This window comes from Chiloscyllium plagiosum, unplaced genomic scaffold, assembly GCF_037043375.1.
Source record: "Chiloscyllium plagiosum isolate Xiang-an unplaced genomic scaffold, Cpla_swu_hap1 HiC_scaffold_2, whole genome shotgun sequence".
Taxonomy (NCBI): Eukaryota; Metazoa; Chordata; class Chondrichthyes; order Orectolobiformes; family Hemiscylliidae; genus Chiloscyllium; species Chiloscyllium plagiosum.
In genome coordinates, this window is record NW_028270140.1 from 28,160,663 (window position 1) to 28,182,735 (window position 22,073).

At 42.1% G+C, this 22,073-nt stretch overlaps 1 long non-coding RNA gene across 1 annotated transcript; it reads left to right on the top strand.

Annotated features, from left to right (window-relative positions):
- The first annotated feature begins 3,658 nt into the window (after nucleotides 1-3,658).
- LOC148151836 (uncharacterized) lies at nucleotides 3,659-17,033 on the top strand. Its single transcript, XR_015758977.1, has 4 exons — nucleotides 3,659-4,116; nucleotides 12,493-12,633; nucleotides 14,514-14,559; nucleotides 17,021-17,033. It is a non-coding gene; the product is annotated as an uncharacterized LOC148151836 (long non-coding RNA).
- Nucleotides 17,034-22,073: the final 5,040 nt, after the last annotated feature.

Sequence of the window (22,073 nt, forward strand, 5' to 3'; positions counted from 1 at the left end):
AACAGGCCACTGTCTATTGGAAATCCAGCACAGTGATATTTATATTTCATGGATTGAGCATAAAGAAAATTGAAGAATTGTCAAATGTTTTACCTATTTGGATCTAGATTTTCTGTGTAAATGTTATGTTTGGGAATTAATTGTGTAATAATGGAAATTAATCAGCCATGTGTCATTAGACTGAAATTTTATTGCTGATTCAGGGTTATCATTGTCAGACATATGTTAATTTGATTCACCCACATACCAATTTAGACATATGGTCATAAGACTGATGCATGCAATAATGGTTGAGGTTACATTAATAATGAGTCTTTATTATATGAAAATCTCCACAAGAGCTTGTGAACAACCCAGTGAAGCCTCCATTGCTGCAAGCTACCATAGTTTAAAGGTGTTGAAAATAAAACCAGTCTTATTTATCTTTAATTTCTTTAATTTCTAAAGACTAATCATTTTTTGCTGAACTGGTTCTGAGGTCAGTTGCCTCCAATGCACACTGTGACATGTAATCCATCTGTACTAAATACAGAATACTAGCTGTAGCATCTGTGCCAACAATGACAGCTGTGTCGTTCTCACACACTATCAGCAGTGACATCTGCATTGGACCTGCCAAATACGTCAGGTGCACAGTGCTCATTGTTTCACTCCTGCCAGGTTCACAACTGTGGAAAGTAAAGTCAATAAAATGAGGCAAAGAATATGAATAAATGAATGAATCAAGTCTGCAGCACCCTGTCAGTCACTTCAAATTGGAGAGGTCTGAGTTCCAGGAATGAATATATAACCAGACCCATGTAATCAAATTTAATAATAATAAATAGATGCCAAAGGTATCTAGTGTAACATCTTTCCAGCTTCAATTTTGGATTTTTGAAGAAAATGATAAAGTGCTGATGAGGGAGTCTGTTCTGGGAACCAAAGGTCATTGAGATGACACATGGAAGTATCTGATGCATTGAATTTACAACCTGAGAAGATTGTTAAGAGAGTATCTTGAAATGATGAGGAATCAATATCTGCAACAGGTATAGAATATTTCCGTATTGTTTGGATTAGTGCTTCGTAATAGTACAGCCTGGCAGGAGATGGTTGAAAATAAGCAAGTTGGTCATTCTGATTCATGGAGTAATAGTTTTGGTTCTGGAACTGATCCTTCTCTTAGGATGAGATGGAAATTCTGGTGATGATACCCCACAAGAGATTTTGGAGCTGTCAGCCAGTTAAGTGATGCCTCTGGAAACCCTGCCAATTAGGGATGGCAGGCAGGTTCTTACACCTGGAAGGTCAATAGGAGGTCATTGAATAATTGGGAGCCCTGTTATCAGATGTGGTGGTGAGGCTGACAGCTGGTGGGGAGGTAGTTTGCTAATGTTTGCATGAAGGAAAGAGGTTAATTTCACGTTCAGTTACCCAGCACAAAGGAGGGATACAAAGGTCATCAAGCAGGAGAGGGTATACCCCCTCACAGTTGGGCACTGGCATGGTTACAGCTCTTTGTTGGCATGGCTCATTTCCTAATGAATGAATGGCACCTCAGATACTGAAACAGCCCATTCCATGAGCAGCAAGATCTGGACAATATCCAGGTTTGAGCAGAAAAGTGGGCAGTAACCATAGAACCACATAAATGCTCAAGAGAACCTAACCATTTTCCCTTAATATTCAATTGCATTATCAGGACAAAAGCCCCACTGCTAACATCTTGGTTTACCACTGATCAGAAACTGAATCAGGCTACCCATATACTTATTGTGGTTACAAAGGCAGGCCAGAAGCTAACAGTCCTGCAGTGAGTAACTCATCTCCTAACTTCTCAAACCATGTCCACCATCTACAAGACACAAATTAGAAATGTGATGGAATACATTTCACTTGCTGGATGAGTGCAGTCACAGCACTCAATAAGCTCGACGCCATGTAGAACAAAGCAGAGGGTTTCATGAGCACCTGTCCACCACATTAAATATTCATACTCTCAACTACTGACACACAGTGGCAGCAATGTGCACTATCTCTACAAGACACACTGTAGAACTCACTCAGTGCACTTTAACAGCACCTTCTAAACACAGAACCTCTGCCACTTAGAAGGACAAAGGCAACAAATGCAAGAGAATATCACAACCTGCATGATTCCTTCCAAGCCACACCCCATTCCTGACAAGAAATATATCATCATTCCTTCAGTGATACTGAGCCAGAATACTAAAATTCCTTTCCTAACAGTACTGTGGGTACACATACACCAAATGGACTGAGTGGTTCAAGAAGGCAGCTGACCGCAAGGACAATTAGAATGGCCAAAAGCATTGACCTGACCAATCACACTCACATCCAGTGAACAAATGTGTTTTATTTGTTAACAACCAGCTAAACAAGGACTGTCTAAGGTCTGTTCTCTTTAATAAAATCTGCTTCACATTTCTCTGTTGCATCAACAGTGGCAATATTCCATCTTGTAAGATGATGATTTGTGTCATGGTAGTTAATTTTGTATTAAACATCATGTCAGTGTGGTTTAGGAGTCCCACTCTAACCTGGCAGTCTCTGCTGCATTTGCTGCAGACGAAGATATGCGTTGAGAAGATGCATGATTTGCTGGTTTCTGTTTTCTGTAGTCCTCTTTTTGGCCAGAGATCTACTCACCTTTCCAATGTCTGTCAAAGGAGTCAGCTTCCAGACATCCTGGAGACTGTCCAGAGTCTGTATCCCAATGTCAGTGTCAATGTGCACCATTCTCGTATCTACTTTGCAGGTATCCTTGATGCAGAAATATGGTTGCTAAGGAGATTGTGTCACAGAGGCCAGTTCACCACGGAGAAGATCCTTGGGCATTCAAATGCAAGCAATCCAATATGGCCAAGCCAATGCAGGCACTCTTTGCTTAGTAGTGAATGTTTGCTGGTGGAATTAGCACACTCCAGGATCTTTCATGACATATCCTTAACATCTCTTGGTAAGGCAATGTCTGAATCACCAAAGGTGTAAACTATTCAACCTTTTCAACGGTTTGGGTCTATGCTGTGTGGGAGTGTACACTGCTAATGCAGGATTCGTAAACTCACATTTCAGTATCCTGAGTCCTGCTGCTGTTGTTCTATACTTTCTGACTTGCACTTGGACATAACAGCTGCAGCTTTTGCAGTGTGTGTTGATTACAACATCAAGTGACAGGTTGCTGATGTTAGTGGAGCTTTGATTTGTGATGCCATCAACAATCTCCAGCATCACATAGTCAATGCTAGTAGATGGCAGTGTGGCAATATTCTGGAGCATGACTTTGTTTGCCTAATGCTGATGGTCAACACAAACATTTTACAGGCATGACAGACTCTGTCCGATTATTGTTGGATATGTTCCTCAGTGTGGAATGCTAGTGTGACATTGCCTTGAATCTTAGGCAAGAAGATTCACCAACTTTCCATCAGTTCCGGTAGTATAGTTAGTAGATACCATATATATCTATCCTGAAGGCATATTATATCAGCAAAGTGAAAATTATGCCAATTAGTGGGTTCCAATGTTGCCCTGTCATAGCTGGCTTTATCCCTCATGATGTTATGAAAAAGAGGGGATCACTTTGAACAGATTTGGCAGGAGTCCAGTTTTCTCTAGCAGCTTAAACAGAATGCCTTTGCCTTGTTGAGATCCATTAAGGCAATATATAGTGCTCCTTGTTCACAACATTTCTGTTGCAGCTGCTCACCTGAGAAGATCTCATATCAATTGTTGATCTTCCAGCTCTGAAACCACATTGGGATGAGAGACGTAGCCTTCAACCAGGGTTCTACAGTCTGACAAGGGAAATATGGGCAGTTGCATTTCCCTTGATGTGCAGTGGCGAGATGCCTCGGTGGTTATTGAATTGTTATTTTACCAGTGTCACCTATTGTAGCATGGATGACTTAGTAGTAACTCTTCAGAGTAATATAATCAGTGCAATTCTGCTTTCCAAGTTTCAGGAAAGCAATTGAGAAGATGCAAAAAAAAATTCCCAGGAGTGATACCAACATTGAAAGATGGAACAGAATTGGAGTTCTTTTCTGTCGGAAGGAGAAATCTGAGGAGTATTGCAGTGGAGTTCTTTAAAATTACTGAAGTGTTTGAAAGGTAGGTGTGACTGAATCCAAAACTAGTGACCACAAATATAAGTTAGTTACTACTAAATCCAACAGGGAATTCAGGAGAAAACTCTTTACCCAGAGAGTGGTGAGAATGTGAAACTCCCTACTGCTTGGAGCTGTTGAGGCAATGGAAGATTAGATTACTTACAGTGTGGAAACAGGCCCTTCGGCCCAACAAGTCCACACCGATCCACAACCCACCCAAACCCATTCCCCTACATTTACCCCTGCTCCTAACACTACAGGCAATTTAGCATGGCCAATTCACCTAACCTGCACATTTTTGGACTGTGGGAGGAAACCCACGCAGACACGGGGAGAATGTGCAAACTCCACACAGTCAGTCGCCTGAGGTGGGAATTGAACCCGGGTCTCTGGTGCGGTGAGGCAGCAGTGCTAACCACTGTGCCACCATGCTGCCCACCAGAGTTAGATGTCGAGTGGAAATGGATAATCATACGGACTGAAATGTTCCCTTGCCTACTGTGCATAAACAATGGTGAGAAAGGTGGGAAAAAATGGAGGAATTTTAAAAATCAGTATCTTGATGTTAAGAAATTTTTTTGTGATTTTCCTCTCAAGCTCCAGGGAGCTTCAGTATCCCACCATTGAGCAGTGACTACTTTATTTCCATCTATTTGCATTTTCATTAAAGCCCTAACTCACCTTCTTTACAAGCCACTTCCAGTTCTCTCCTTCCTTGGAAAACTAGATAGTGCAAATTCCTGATGTGTAAATCAAACCAGGTACCCTGCATCTGCAGCTCATTGAAAACATGTCCCAACCATCATCCAACTGTTTCTTAAAAGCAACGTCCCTCTTCATGCTCCATAACCCATCATCCCCCTCGATCCTTTACCGAAGTTTGTATTGGCATACACGAGCCCTGTGAAAACACCATGCCTGCTCTTGAAACAACTCAGACATGAGATCAACCCTTCAAGACTTTACTTTGTAACTTAGGAATACTGAAGACTTGCATTCTTACGCTAGGTGGCTTTGTGCTCATGAACACATGTTGATTTCAGAGTCTAGAGGGTGGTGCTGGAAAAGCACAGCAGGTCAGGCAACATCCGAGGAGCAGGAGAATCGACGTTTTGGACATAAGCCCAAAATGTTGATTCCCCTGCTCCTCGGTTTCCTGATGAAGAGCTTATGCCCTAAAGGTCGACAGTCCTGCTCCTCGGATGCTGCCTGACCTGCTGTGCTTTTCCAGCACTACACTCTCGACTCTGATCTCCAGCATCTACAGTCCTCACTTTCTCCACGCATTCATTTCATATAAACTGAACTGGTTACGTTCTAAGATTCTTTGCTTACTTTCTTAGTGCTCACTCAGTTTGTGCTGCTTTGGAGTCTGCCAGCCTCTGTCTACTCCATAGTATTTTTTGAGCTCACACTCACTGACTTCAGCACCAACCTGCAGGCTGCTGTCTGCATCAATTGTATTGATTCTCAGTGCCCAGAGTCTTCAGTGCTCAGTTACAGGCTGCAGGTTTCTGTGGCTTGCTTGGCTTGCAGTGCAAAGGTAGAAGTAGGCAGCTTGTGACAGTGTGAGCACTGAACAGTCAAGAAAGTGGATATGTCATTGTGCAGTGCAATATCTGGTCAACATCACATTTGAAACGTGAGGCAGCAGTTTACATAGTAAACACAGTACAGGTGATTGAAGCAAATGGTCATATGTGAAAATCGTAGGGGAGATCTGTAGTAGGCTGAAGTGGAACAATAGTCAGTCAATGAGTGGCATTAATGTTAGTCAAGGGACTCATCTGATTCCAGCCAAAGGGGTTACCAAAGTCAGTAAGGCACTTGGGAGCATTGTAGTCTGAGGATGGGATCATAGTCATTCCTGCATTATCAGTCAGGGCTGTCCAGCCAAGTCAGTCTGGGTGGCAAGCACAGTCCATCCTGGAGGTTTGCTCAACAATGATTCAGAAACTTATTAGGAAGCAAGCCATGGAGTCCTGAGGAAAGCAGACAACTCAAGTCACAGGATTGGTTTCAGCAGCAAGTTGGACCTCAGGGTGAATCGATGGTGTCTCGGAGTCCAGGAGGGAGGTCTCAAAGAGATCGTGCTAACTCTGGAGGGTGTGGTGCCAACAAGGGCATAAGAATTTCTAAAGGTTTGGCCTTTGGAATAAGGTGGGGACATTAAAATTGAAATGAGTAGAAATGGTTCAAGGCTGAATGTTCACCAGGGTCACAAGAACAGTCACATTAAAAAGGAACATGAAGGATGGAGGAGACATTTGCTCAACACATGCAGAACCTGCAAGTCACACATGTTAAACTAAGTTGGGTCCTTGCCAAGTTGAGTCAATAGTCAACTGAGTAATAATGATACAAAATGGCTCTCACTTCATGTACAATGAACAGTGTAAATTTCTTTTCTTCCGGGGTGGAGTAAAAATTGTGAAATTGGAGGTGATTGCATTAATTATGCCTCCACTGATTCAGTAATGACACCCATCTGCCTTTAATTTGCACTTCACTGCCAGGTTATTCCTTTTCCAAAAATACACATTAAGTATTATGGCCTCAGGCAACCATGTCCATTACATTCTGCATGCTAATTGTCTCCTAATTGTGAAACAAAAGTATTTGACAAAGGTGCTTAAAAGCGGTCCCAGAGATTTTCAGAAACACATTTGATAGCTAGTACTGGTGGGCCACATTCACATATTGAACTATAAGTATGCAAGAGCATTGGCCTCTGATCTGGAAAGGAGCATCTTCTTCAGTAGAGGGGAGTGCTATAGAGTATTGTGGTGTACGGGCAAAATCCTATGCTCAATAGTATGAAACTTTTGTCATCCATTGTACAATTGGATAATGGCTCTTACATCAATGCTTCTTATGGAGGCATGACTATGGTCTCATTGGGGAGCCTCCATTCTACATTGAGTGAGGCCTTCACTGTGATCGATGTAAGGACTGAGAAGTTCCTACAACAAAATTGTGTTTTCTTTCTAACATTCCCATTGGTTAACTGCTCATGTACCTAACATCGGCATCAAGGTGGCTGGAATCCTTGTGAATTTGGGATTTGAATATGAAGACAATGTGGAAAGGAAACAGCGATTACAACTTCACCAGCAAGCCCACCTAGGACAAATGTACAGCCCCTAGAGGGAGAAGCAACAGGTGAAGATCCCCTAAATAGACAGAGGAGAATGTTGAGCTTCCCACATTTAGAGGCTTCAAGGTCATTTTCTCAAACTCCTTGAAAGAGTGCAGGCTTTGTGACATCTACTGGAGTAGGACCTGTGCTCAGAAGCACAAATGGCAATGCCATCCCCGTCACCATCAAGGTCATAACTGTATTTACTTTTATACCAGTAGCTCATTTCAAGCAGTAATAGGGACTAATGTAGTAACTTTAGGAGGCTGCACGGTGGCTCAGTGGTTAGCACTGCTGCCTCACAGCGCTAGGGACCCGGGTTCAATTCCAGCCTTGGCAACTGTCCATGTGGAGTTTGCATATTCTCCCTGTGTCTGTGTGGGTTTTCTCCAATTTCCTCCCACAATCCAAAGATGTGCAGGTTAGGTGAATTGGCCATGCTAAATTGCACATTACTCAGGGGTACGAGTGGGTGGGTTACTCTTTGGAGGGTCGGCAGACTTTAGAAACTGAAAGTTTAATTTCATCTCATCTCAAAGTGTCTATTGAAGATTTCACTACTTCAATGAAGGGGGCTTATAGCTTGTATAATGCAATATTAACTCAACAACACATCTCATTAATATTCAACTTCTTTTCTAACTCAACACATCAACCAAGCTAGATGTTGAGATTTCTGAATACTGTATGGAAATAAAACCATGTACCCGATAACTTCAGTTTGCCATTGTCTGTGGCCAATGTGTTGCTCAACACCAAACAGAACTTCAGAGCATGGTCGCTGGCCACCAGCCACATGTGCCCATTGGATGACATTGGCATCCATCTAATGCAGGCTGCTTAGGAAGCGCAGACTTGTAATGCAGGGTGCTCTGGCAACCGGCAGTTAAAGGCTGCAATAAGGACGTCATAAGTAGAGACAGGGACCCAGCTCACCGATATGATCTGGCGAAATCTCAGAGTTGTTCACTTGCTTTCTTCGTGCTTGATCACCTTTGCCTTGTCTTGCTGTTCCAACTACGACGGTCTCACAACCAGTCAACTTGCATCCTGGCCAGCAGTTCACAGTTGGTGGTTGGATAAGCCTTGCTGTACATCAATCTCATGCCTGCACCATGTGCTAACAGCTTAGATGGCAAACACATGGCATGTGCAGCAAGCGAGTAGCCACATCTCAAATCTTGGGCGAGTGGTCCTCACCAAAGTCCAAGGAGGCACCCATCAGTCAGAAGGTCTCAGCCTATTTAGTGAAGAGCAGCCTCCTATTGCAGTCCAGAAGATTGGCCACACTCACATGTCAGGTCAGAGTGTTTTCAGTCAAGGGGCTCATGTCTTTGCAGGCCAGGGACTGGGTCACAGTCAGGCCTGTGGCTCCATAACAGTCAATTTGCTGGGCAGGGCCAACCAGTTGGAGGATGTGAGTTTGGGCACTTCATGTTCTGGCTGTCCAGTTAGTTTGCTCAAGGGAGTGCACCATGGTCAGCCAATTGAGTCTGTTCACAGAAAGTAAGGGGACCAAAACAGAAAAGTGCATGGGAAGGGAACAAGGGGATACCACTGCCATGGAAAGTATTTGTCAGGATTGGGAACTGTAGGATGGCAGGAAGGGGGATAATCATCATGATGGTAGGACAACAATATTTGTAAGGTGGGGATACAGTAAAGCATGGGTCGGAATAGGTTATACAGGATGGGGGTTCATCCATGGTCAGGAATACCTTGGCTACAAAGAAACACAGTGTATGACCACACCAGCTAACCGTGTGGTGTAGAAGATTGTTGGGGAGTGGGGTGGCATGACAGTAAATGGGGGAAGATGTTGTATACAATAGTGAGAGACAGAGTCTTGGTAGGTGGTTGTATAAATTTCCGACAGTGTGGAAACAGGCCCTTCGGCCCAACAAGTCCACACCAACCCTTCGAAGAGTAACCCACCCAGACCCATTTCCCTCTGACTAATGCACTTAACACTATAGACAATTTAGCATGGCCAACTCACCTGACCTGCACATCTTTGGAATGTGGGAGGAAACCGGAGCACCCGGAGGAAACCCACGCAGACACAGGGAGAATGTGCAAACTCCACAGAGACAGTTGCTCAAGGCTAGAATTGAACCTGGGACTCTGGCACTGTGAGGCAGCAGTACTAACCACTGAGCCACTGTGCCACCAGGGTGTGCAGTAGCAGAGATTGAATGGGTGTGACTTGGCAGAGGGGAGTGTGATACTTACACTGGTAGAGAGGAGAAGGTGATTGGCCTTCATAGAGTGCTGCTGGCTATTCGACCACACCTTTGAGATGGCATTGACTGTGTGGAGATCTCAGAACAGGATCTGGTTGTGTGGCTTTCTCTGGAAAGATGACACTGTTCTACCATGTTGGAGAATTGCAGCATTATCTTCCCTCTCTCTGATATTTTCTGCCAATAAGAAAGTCAGATTTGGAATGCCGGTGCTTGCCTTGGTGCACAGCAGTGTTTTAAATATTGCACGGGCATCATAGATATCAGCGCTGGAAATGTGTTGCTGGAAAAGCGCAGCAGGTCAGGCAGCATCCAGGGAACAGGAGAATCGACGTTTCGGGCATAAGCCCTTCTTCAGCAAGTGGGAAGTTCCTGTAGCAACAGTGTATTGTGAGATATGTATATGATCGGACATCAGGGACAACCCCAAGGAAGGTAGATAGTTAATGAGACTGGTTTGGTAAAATATGGTAAGAAATCTCACTGAACCTCACAAGAATCTCTCCAAAAAGCTCGCCAAAACTTCCAATTAGCCGGAAAAATGTACGATTCAGCACATTGGGATTTGTAGACTCACTCTATAATGTCTTAGAGTTGTCAAACTGTAAAATTACAGGCATCCTACTTTGAGAACAGAAGCTTGTAACGTGAGTCATACAGCACTGATCTATTAATTGTAGCCCTCAAAGTTGCATCAGTGGACAAATTCAAATAACAAGCAACGATTCCTTTATTTAAAAAGGCAGCATCTTCAAATATTTAAAGGAGAGGAGTTTTAAATACCTTAACATTCTGAGTTGTTTTTGACATTTCATTTTGACAGTTCTAATGAATTTAGGCACATTTCATGCACATTTGTGAATTTTTTTTTAACAATCTCAAAGATATCTCAGGATTATATACAAAGGGATACCTTGTCTCTGCAAAAGGATACAGTACCTACCCAAACAAAGCTCAGCTTTTACCAGGTGTAATCCGAACATCTTGTATTTCCCACTCCTGGCCACCAAAATTAAGACATGATTATGCAACTTGGAACCTGCCTCAATTTCCCCTTCAGCATAAACTATGAAAACAATACCTGCTATGTTTGGAGGGGAATGGAATTTCAGTTTCAGAACTCTGAAGACTCGCTGTGATTGCAAAAATTAGGTGTAGATTATTTAATCTTCCTGTAGAACTCATGTGGCTGCAATGGTTTACTTGATTTTAAGCAAAGAGCAAGGGAGTGGAAATTAGAAATTTCTTTGAAATAGCCAACAGAAGTATAATTCATGAATGGCCTCCCTCTGTGTAGAAAAGTTTTATATTCTGAAATACACCCTTCTCAATATATTATGGTGATTATTCAGCTTTGCAATTGCATTTAGACACAAACATACAATAGTCGACGTGCAGCCAAATTGAAAAATTAACTGTTTCAAATTCTAAAACGTACAAACCACTGTTCATTTCTATTGCATTACGTGGCACATAATGACCAATTGCAGGATTCTTGACTGGAGTAATTATATAAATTACATCTTAGAGTGACCTTTAATTTATTATGACAGTGAGTAAAAATGTAATTACTTTGCTGTTTGTTAGTGTCAGTCTGCATTGAAAAAATAATAAGTAATCACTGCCTATAACAGTCTTGAGTAGCTGTAAAAAAAAGTATGTGCGTTTTATTTATGGAGAGACTACTTTATGTGTTCTTCAGTCAAAGAACACACCATAACAAAGTGCATTATGCCACAGATCATGGTGTCTCCGTTTGTCTTATGGTGAATAGCTTATTTTCAATGTTAAAATGAATCCTAACCAATTTGCAGCTATTCATGTACATTCAATTCTTCTAACTTAGGAGGAAAGACATTTTTACTTGTTGTATCACTGTACATGCCGTATCAAATTTCCTACGGAAACAGAACGACGTGAAACTGAACAAATTGGGAATCCAAGCTCCCACTGTCCACTAACAGAGCTATAACTTGCATCTTTCAAAATCAAAAGACAATAGAGATGAATATTTCCTGGCTAAAATTATACAGAGCAGTGAACATTTTTGTACATTTAATGTCATGATTCCAGAATAATATTTCATTTTGGAATGGACTAAAGCAACCTCTGTCAGCCAGTCTGCCTAACTCCAGTGTTATGTGCAATTAAACTAATTTTCCTTCAGCCTCTGTGTCAGGTTTGAGTACTTGCTCATTTCAAAAGCTCAGCTATCCTCCTCTGTTTCACTATGTATTTTATATCCAACCATTAATGCTAATCAAACATAAACCACTGTGCTAATCTTCATGGGTATTTTGCAGTTAAATTAAATTAAAATTACAATGACAAAATAAGTCTATGTTTTACAGGTTTGAAATGATGAATTTGAATCCTGCTCACTGTGAACTGCACTTGCAGAAGTAACATTTCACACAGGATCAATGTCTTGAGTGAAGTGAAATATTTTCAGAGAATCCCACTCCTTGTAACTTGCAAACCAGCAGATGTATGCGGGTGTGTCACGGTCTATAATCACTGTAAGGTATCAATCACTCAGAAAATAAACTAAATCTATTGGACACTTTGCAAATATAGCTTTTACTGTGCTTTTTTAACTCTTAATTTTTAAGACTGAATTGCAGAGGTATAATTGAATTATAATTAAAGCAACAGACCAATTTATTTTCATATATTTCAAACATCATAATCTCGTTGCCAGAGAATTAAAGCAGAGAGGACCATGGAATTTGTCCCTGATTCCACATTTTGAATGCTTTAACTTCTGCTTAAATTCAAATAATTTCCCAGGTAACAGCACATAATTGAACCACAGAATTTAATATGCAACCATGTTTAAACCTTTTCACTGCAATGTTAAGTGTGAAATGTCCAGGCTACAGTCCCAGGAGTACATCAACACACAAAGATCCTTGACCTTTATGCCAATGCTTTAATTCCTGAACACCTGTTTTGAAACATCCTTTTCTCATTATTTCATTTTGCCCTTTCACAGTCTGCAGTGTATATATATTATATAATATGAGAAGACTTTTTAATTTGAACCTACCTTGGAGTATCTGTCATAATTCATTCCTGGGCTGAGTGAAGAAGCCAGTGTTCTGTGGTGAAACTTGGTTTTTGAAATCAAGTGAAGGTTAGTAAAACTTCTGAGATGTGGATTGAAATGACACATTTTGCATTTAGAAATTGCCAGGAACAAGAAGCTTCAGATTTAATTTCTATAGTAGGCCTGATATGGTATCCAAGCATTTAGTCTCCCCACGTATAGCAGAAATAATATTGCTTCATCAGGGTAGAAACTGGCATGTGCTTTTTGGGTATAACTTAGGAATGATGTGATCAATTTATGAGTGTAAATTCCCACTTTTAAACATGTCCACCATCATATTGGTCCTCTCTGCTTTTAGGCAGCCTTCAAATTTTAATATGCAAAGAACAATTTTGTATTAGGCTAATATGATGGGAGACATCTGAATAATCTGACTAGAAGAACTTCTATGATAGATATAGAACCGATATTTCAAATCTGGTCCATTGAAAGGATGGATGTGATTTAGTTTGACCAAATTCACAATTGTTAATTTAAATATTTAATGGAAGGTCATTTGTAATGTGGATCCACATTTCTGGTATACGTTCTTTAGTGCAAATGCTGATTACTAGTGTAAAGACCATATCTTGTCATTTCATTTTAATTTGGACATGAATGATAAAAAGAAGATATTACTTTTATGAAAATGAAATGACTGCAGTTTTAATGTTTACTGGAGCAAACTGTGAATTGTATACAACTTGGTTTTCCTGGTACAGTGAGAGTGGAAGCAGACAGCACAGAGCTGATCTATTCTGAACTGAGGAAAAACTGCTTGAAAATGACATTTTGATTGGCTCCTGACCAGGTGACCATGGTTTGTGTGGGGTCAGTGCAGCAGAGAACTATCTGGCCTACAACGATAAAACACCAAACAAAAAAAAATCTCCATCTCCCTCTTGTGTGGAGATAATAGGCAGTTTCCAGTAATAGCTAGATGTCTTCCAATCACTTTTTATTGCAAATGTCCTGTTGATGGAGGAATACAATGTCTTCAAAGGCAGTGAAAAGATGAATTCACAATCCGAGAATGAAAGAGAGCGTTGGTGTGCAAAGAAATTTGCATCAATGAGCAAGAACTAAAAGAAATTGGAAGAAAGTATAAGATATAACTGATAAACTCTGTGGCTGAGGCGGGTGCTAGCAAACTTTATTTTCTTGATCTTTTGTTTTATTTTCCCACTCTTAATATCTATGTCTTGTCGATTTCTGAAAGGATTAATTTAAGAATGACAGAGACTAAGCTGTATAGGATTATAAGTTAGCAATTCATCTTTCATAATTATCATTGGCTAAACATAGTCTGTTTAGAGTGAACAGTTATTTAGTTGTTAAGTACAGAAACTTTATGTCTATTTTAAATCTGTGTTCATCAGTCAAGTGAAGTTTGGATCTTGGATGAAACCTTTTCCCATTTGTGACAACTCTGGGAGTAGTGGGGCTTAATTTCCAGTACACCATCCCAGTGAGTCGTGATAAGCAGAATCACAACACAGCAACTTACCCCTTAAATAACATAATTTTGTTTTATCTAAGTTGAAACAGATGGTTATAGAAATTGTGTTTGTTAATAACACTAATGAGTCTTCCATTTCACAAATGCATTAAGTCAAATGACATTCTGTTTTATGTTATGCATTAGTGCTTTATCATGCAATTACCAGATGGTAGATGTTGTATATTGCATTGAGTAAGACCAACACATAGTTATCTGTAGGTAGCAATTATTAGAGTACCTTTATTTATGCCTCCCCAACAGAGGAGATAAGATCGCAAAATGCCCACTTCTTACAATATATACTATAGTATTAGAGTAAACTGGATGAACTTTAACCTTTTCTCTTCTAGTAATTCAAATGTCTTTATGTTATATGGCAATCTTAAAATACCTGATACATATCAAATTTAAATTTCTTCCACAGAATCCAAGAATGATAACTCAGAGGCTTTTCAACTCATGTGGCAGAGGTGGGTACTGCAGATGCTGGAGATTAGAGTGGTGCTGGAAAAGCAGAGCAGGTCAGGCAGCATCTGAGGAGCAGGAAAATCGAAGTTTTGGGCAAAAGCCCTTCATCAGGAAGGAGGCCATTCCTTTTCAACCCATGTGCCTGTGCTGGCTTTTTGAAAGTGCTTTCCAATTTCTTCCATTCCCCTGCTCCTTTGCCTTCAACCCATATATTTTCCCTTTTAAGTATTTATCCAATTTTATTTTGGAAGTTACCAGTGAATCAGTTCCCATCACCCTTTCAGGCAAATCATTCCAGACCACAAAGACTCACTGTACAAATTGAAAAAATACTCATCTTCCCTCTGGTACTTTTGCCAATCATCTTAAATCTGGCAGCACGGTGGCACAGTGGTTAGCACTGCTGCCTTACAGCGCCAAAGACCCGGATTCAGTTCCCGCCTAAGGCAACTGGCTGTGTGGAGTTTGCACATTCTCCCCATGTCTGTGCGGGTTTCCTTCCACAGTTCAAAAAATGTGCAGGTTAGGTGAATTGGCCATGCTAAATTGCCCATAGTGTTAGGTGAAGGGGTAAATGTAGAGGAATGGGTCTGGGTGAGTTGCTCTTCGGAGGGTCGGTGTGAACTTGTTGGGCCGAATCCAATCTAATCTAAAATCTGTTACTGCTGGTAGAAAGAGTTTTTCTTCACGTACTCTATCCAAATTCGTTAAAACTTTTAACACTTCAAAAATTCGCTTCAACACTCCACTTCTATTCAATTTCTTCTTGACCTTCTTTGTTGTAAGAAGAAGGAGCCCAACTTCTCCAGCCTATTGGCATAGCTGAATATTTAGCAGCACAATTTAAATCCTGAAGTAAATTAGAAGGTAATTGCTGAAAAAGAAGTTCATAAGATTGAGTTCATAATTCATTTGAGTTATACGTAAATGATTAGTTCTGGATTAGAAGCTAGAAGCTAAAAGTGATCGATTGTCTTTCATTTCATATACGACGAAAGTGGGCTGTCTGTCATATGGACAGACTCACGTATTCAGCATCTTGTGGCTGCTCCATCATTCAATGAATACATAGCTGCTCTGAATGGGGCCTCAACTCCACATTGTTTGACTCCATTGTTAGTCAAGGATTTCTCTCCTTTTGCCTTAAAAGTATTAAATCGCACTACTCGCTGGAGAAGGGAGTTCCAAAGACTCATGACCCTCAGAGAGAAATAATATCCTCCTCATCTCAGTCTTATATGGGAGACCACTGATTATCAAATTCTGTCTGCACTATGGTGATGATGCACCAGTTCAATGTACATGTCTATTTATCTAAATGTGTGGACATATATACATCTACATGGGGTGGGGGGTGGGGTACCATCCTACTTTTTATACTACAGCTACAAACTTCATTTATCTGCTACTGGAAGAAAACCAACAGCTTTGTACACCTTTGCAAATAGAATGAAATTTCTGCCTGAAACCTAAATTTCTGCTTTCTCCTTCAGGTACTGAGTGACTGGTTGAAGTTCTCATTTCCATAAATCTATTCATACTTTGTCTCCTTAAAGTTAAACTTTGCGCATAGCAAAACATAAGTACTGAGCATGAGGTAACTCCATAGCATGAGATTGTTGAAGAGGTCACATTGAAGAAGCTGGCCTGTAATTGAGTAATGGAGCCTCTTTCACCTCAGAGAACAAAGAACATGCATCCTATTGTCACCAAAATGAAGTCCCAATTCACTAAATTTGAACACGGGAATAACACAATAGGGGCAAGCTAAAAGGTTTCTTCATAAAAATTTCATCAACAAACTTTCAAATTACTGAAGGGAGGGTAGCTCCTTTCAGCTTGACTTGGAACCTGCTTTTCAAGGTAAAGCTAGCATGCACTGCATCAATCCACAGGATATTAAGGGCACTCCAATTGAATTAACACCAAATCAAACCAGTGCACTTAACAATACAAATGCACTTAAGGGATGCCTCAGAATGATTTGTGACTGAAAAGTTGAAGGATAGAAGAGGGGGAGAGAGAGAAAAAAAACAACAGCTGGTAGATTCCAAGTGGTACTTGTGTCATATACAGGAAAAGCCATCAGTGAAATCTAAAATACCGGGAAGAGGTTTCAGAATTGCAAGTACTCCTTCATACCTTATAGCAGGTCATAATGTAGTCAGTCCGTTGGGCTTCTCAATGTATAAATAAATCACCAGTTTATTTCATTACTGACCTGTAACATCCATTAACATTGACAATACCTGTTCTTGTATTGAAGCAATTTACTATTTAAGTGCGTTGAAGTGTTAGGATTTTTCACACATTCCAATAACTTTGTAAAATCACTTTCTAAAAAAAATGTTTTAAAACAAATATGACTACTCCCCTCCCGATATGTGGGAAATGCTTGTTCAAGGGCTGTTCATACACATAACAAGCAAACGTAGTTAGAAATGCAATGTTTTATTTTCACAGGGGTAATGTCTACTACATAGGACTAGAAGTATTGCTGAGAATTGGGGTTTGAATGTAAGTAATGTTCCTTTACATTGACCACAAAATCATCACAATTAAACAGAGTAGAGAATTATCCCATTACATGCTGCGATAAATTAGTGAATGTAATGCTGCAGTCTGACAGAACATCCTTCTGAATTGTGCTGTTAAGGATGGAAATAGATGTCTGATGTTTTAGGTCCACATAATGTTGATGGATGGCTGCAGGATTAATATGGTGGGAGCAGACAAATTTGTGCCACTGATCGATGTGCAAAGTTCAGGTTCCCCAGTTCTTTCCACACATTTTCCTGAAGGGTGGATCAGAGGTGTCATCAGGGATACCTGCTCACAACTTGTCATTAGTCAATTGACATTGTTAAAGGCCTACACATCGCAGACTAACAAATGGCCTCCTGGGCCTCTGAGACACAGTGCACTGGATAGTTCACATGGCTGTTTCCTCTCAATAGACCAGGATACTAGCTTTTCAGGTAGGTTTGGAGACCCTCCCTGCCTCGTATAAGCTGTAATCCACCCTGGGCAATTCTTCTACCCACACCCAACCACAATATATTGGCCTGGGCTCCAATAGCTGCTTTCTCCTTCACCGACCTGCTTATATCAAGACAAAGGATCACTGATCAGCTGGGTGCTTGCAAATGCCACTTATTATGTTTAACTGTTAGGTGAGCCAGCCCGCTGGTCATTTACAGCTAATTCTGGGTAAGTCATAACTGGATGACTGTTTCCCACATCTGACCATGGCACTGTAGTCCCGAAGTTCAAAGTGAAAATCTTATCAATGGAGTGGATGTAAAATACTGTTGACACATTGGCCACAATCTCAAAATATAAGGGCATTATGATCGATATAGTTTTCTGGTAGTGGTGTAATTAATACTCCAGAGAGTAAGAGTAAATCTTGCAGGCCAGGGTAATTTGAGGACTTAAATTGGGTCTGGGTGGGCTATTCTTCGGAGGGTCAGTGTGAACTTGTTGGGCTGAAGGGCCTGTTTCCACAATGTAGGGAATCTAATTGAATCTAATCTGAACTCAGTTTGAGAATTCTGGAAATAAAGATTTGTCATTTGTAAAAATGACTCTCATTGCCGGATTGTTGAAGAAACCTCAATTTACTCTCTCTAAGTTTATATGCATTTCCAATCCAACATTGTTTATTCTTGATTGCCTCTATCAGATAAATGTGAAGTGCTGCATTTTGGAAAGGCAAATCAGAGCAGGACTTATACACTTAATGAGAACCTGGGGCGTGTTGTTGAACAAAGAGACCTCAGAGTGCAGTTTCAAAGATCCTTGAAAGTGGAGTCGCAGGTAGTTAGGATAGTGAAGAAGGCATTTGGTATGCTTCCCTTTATTGGTCAGAGCGTTGAGTATAGGAGTTCGGAGGTCATGTTGCAGCTGTACAGGACATTGGCTAGGCCACTTTTGGAATATTGTGTGCAATTCTGGTCTCCTTCCTTTAGGAAGGATGTTGTGAAACTTGAAAGGGTTCAGAAAAGATTTACAAAGATGCTGCCAAGGTTGGAATGTTTGAGCTATAGGGAGAGGCTGAATAGGCTGGGGCTGTTTTCTCTGGATTTTAGAGGCAGAGGGGTCACTTTACAGACATTTAAAGAATCACGAGGGTAATGGATAGGGTAAATAGACAAGGACTTTTCTGTGAGGTGGGGGAGTCCAGAACTAGAGGGCATAGGTTTAGGGTGAGGGGGGGAAATATTTAAAAGGGACTTAAGGGACAACTTTTTCATGCAAAGGATGGTGCATGTATTGAATGAGCTGCCACAGGAAGTGGCAGAAGTTGGTACAATTACGGCATTTAAAATGCATTTAGATGGGTATATGAATAGGCAGGGTTTAGAGGGATATGGGCCAGGTGCTGGCAAATGGGACTAGATTAGGTTAGCATATCTGGTTGGCCTGGACGAGTTGGTCTGTTTCTATGCTATATATCTCTGTGACTCTAAGTGGTTAATGAGTTGAAGAAGAACAGTTACTCCTTCCTAGTCATGTCAGTTAAGGATGGATAATATAACTGTTGGGTATGCCAGTGATTGTTGCTGAACAAAGAGACCTTGGAATGCAGGTCCCTGAAAATGGTGTCCCAGGTAGACAGGTTAGTGAAGAAGGCATTTGGTATGCTTGCCTTTATTGGTCAGGACATTGACTATAGGAGTTGGGAGGTCATGTTGAGGCTGAACAGGACATTGGTTCGGACACTATTGGATACTGCATGCAATTCTGGTCTCCCTGCTCAAGGAAGGATGTTGTGAAACTTGAAAAGGCTCAGAAAGAAATTACAAGTATGTTGCCATGGTTGGAGGGTTGAGCTATACGAAGCAGCTGAATATATTGGGGCTATTTTCCCTGGAATGTTGGAGGCTAAGGGGTGAGAGGTTTATATAATCAGGCGGGGCATGGATAGAGTGAATAGGGAAGGTCTTTTCCCAGGGCTGGGGAGTCTAAAAGTAGAGGACATGGGATTAAGGTAAGAGGAGAAAGATTTAAAAGGGACCTAAGGGTCAACTTTTTCATGCAGAGGGTTGGTGTGTGAATGGAATGAGCTACCAGAGGAAGCGGTGGAGGCTGGTACAATTACGAAGTCATCTGGATGGATGTATCAATAGGAAGGATTTAGAGGGATATGGGTTAAATACTGACAAATGGTACTAGATTAATTTAGGATATCTGGTTGACATAGAGAAGTTGGATAAAGGGTCTTTTCCATAATGTACCAGCTCTAACTCCCACATCAAGACTGACTAAATTTTATAGGTGAAAATCCTTCTTTTCCTAAGAAGAATTCATACTCTCAACTCCTAAGAAGAATTCATACTCTCAACAAACAATATTTCTACACTGTCTCAAACATCAAAAAACTGTAAGTACAGCAAACTTTTATATATCCACCTCCATAACCAGCACTCCTCAAACATTCCAGAAGCATCCTTGTGGCTAATGGCAGCCACGAGGCTGCTATGCCATCATTCCCACGGCGATCGATGATGTCACTTCCACCCCCATCGCGGCCGCTTCCACAGCCACTTCCGCCCCTAACGATTTCACAAGTACCATGCGTGACATCACTTCTGCCCCTCACGTCATCGCTGATGTCATGTGTTCCACGACTTCTGCCGCCCCCACTGCCGTTGTTGCCACCACTTCCACTCCCACTGATGCCACTCACCTGCATACTGCCACCATGCACCCCACAGATTCCACTGTCACCATCCCCGCCCCCAGAACCCTGAGAGTAACATCACCCCTGCTAATGACTCCACCCCCATTTCCCCTACCACCACATCCACTTCAGTTACAGGCTCTGCCCCCACTCCCAACTCCACACCTATACCAGGTCTTAACACCTAGCCCTGCTGAGTTTTCACCATCCCCCATAACTCGTCCTCAGTGAGGACGAACAATCAGTCCTCAGCAAAGGCCTTACCTTTATCCCCCTCTGTCCACGCATCTATAAATTCAATATGCATCGTGACGTCGAACACTTCTTCCGCCACCTCTGTCTCCAAGCTTACTTTTTCAATCAGGACTCCCGCCCACCTTCTGAGGACCCCTTCACCCACCTCCAACACACTGCATCCACCTGGACACCCCATGCTGGCCTATTACTTGCCCATGATCTCTTCATTTTCAACTGCCACCGAGACATTAACCACTTCAACCTGTTTACCCCTTTCCCCTATTCCAACCTCTCACCTTCACGACGCACAGCCCTCCACTCCCCCTGCACCAATCCCAAGCTCACCGTCAAACCAGCGGATAAAGGGGATGTAGTGGTAGTTTGGCACACTGACCTCTACACCGCTGAAGCCAGGTGCCAACTCGAAGACACCTCCTCCTACTGCCCCCTTGATCATGACCTCACCCCTCAACACCAAACCGTCATGTCCCAGACCATACAGAACCTCATCACCACAGGAGATCTCCCACCCACAGCTTCCAACCTCATAGTCTGGGAACCCCGCACTGCCCGATTCTACCTCCTTCCCAAGATCCACAAGTCTGACTACACCTGCCGACCCCTTGTCTCAGCATGCTCCTGCCCCACCGAACTCATCTCTACCGACCATGACACTGTCCTATCCCTGCTAGTCCTGGAACTCCCCACATACATTCGAGACACTAACCACGCCCTACACCTTTTCCAAGACTTCCGTTTCCCCGGCCCCCAACGCCTCATCTTCACCATGGATATCCAATCCCTCTACACCTCCATCTGCCATGACCAGGACCTCCAACCTCTCCGTTTCTTCTTCTCCCAATGTTCCCACCAGTACCCTTCCACTGACACTCTCATTTGTTTGGCTGAACTAGTCCTCACCCTGAACAATTTCCCTTTCGAATCCTCTCACTTCCTCCAGACGAAAGGAGTAGCCATGGGCACCCGCATGGGCCCCAGCTCGTTGTTGGCTACTTAGAACAATCCATCTTCCATAGTTACAAAGACATCACTCCCCACCTCTTCCTCCGCTACATTGATGACTGCATTGGCGCCATCTCATGCTCCTGCGAGGAGGTTGAGTAGTTCATCAACTTTACCTACACATTCCACCCCGACCTTAAATTCCACTGGACCATCTCTGACACCTCCCTCCCCTTCCTGGGCCTCTCCATTTCCATCAATGACGTCTGACTTAATACTGACATTTTTTTTACAAACCCACCGACTCCCACAGCTACCTCAATTACACCTCTTCCCACCCTACCTCCTGCAAGAATGCTATCCTGTATTCCCAATTCCTCCGCCTCCGCTGTATCTGCTCCCAGGACGAGCAGTTCCACCGCAGAACACACAAGATGGCCTACTTCTTTAAAGACTGTAATATCCCTTCCAACGTGATTGAAGATGCCCTCCAATGCATCTCAGCCACGTCCCGCACCTCCGTCCTCGAACCTCACCCCTCCAACCGCAACAAGGACAGAACCCCCCTGGTCCTCACCTTCCACCCCACCAAGCTCCGCATAAACCACATCATCCACCAACATTTCTGCC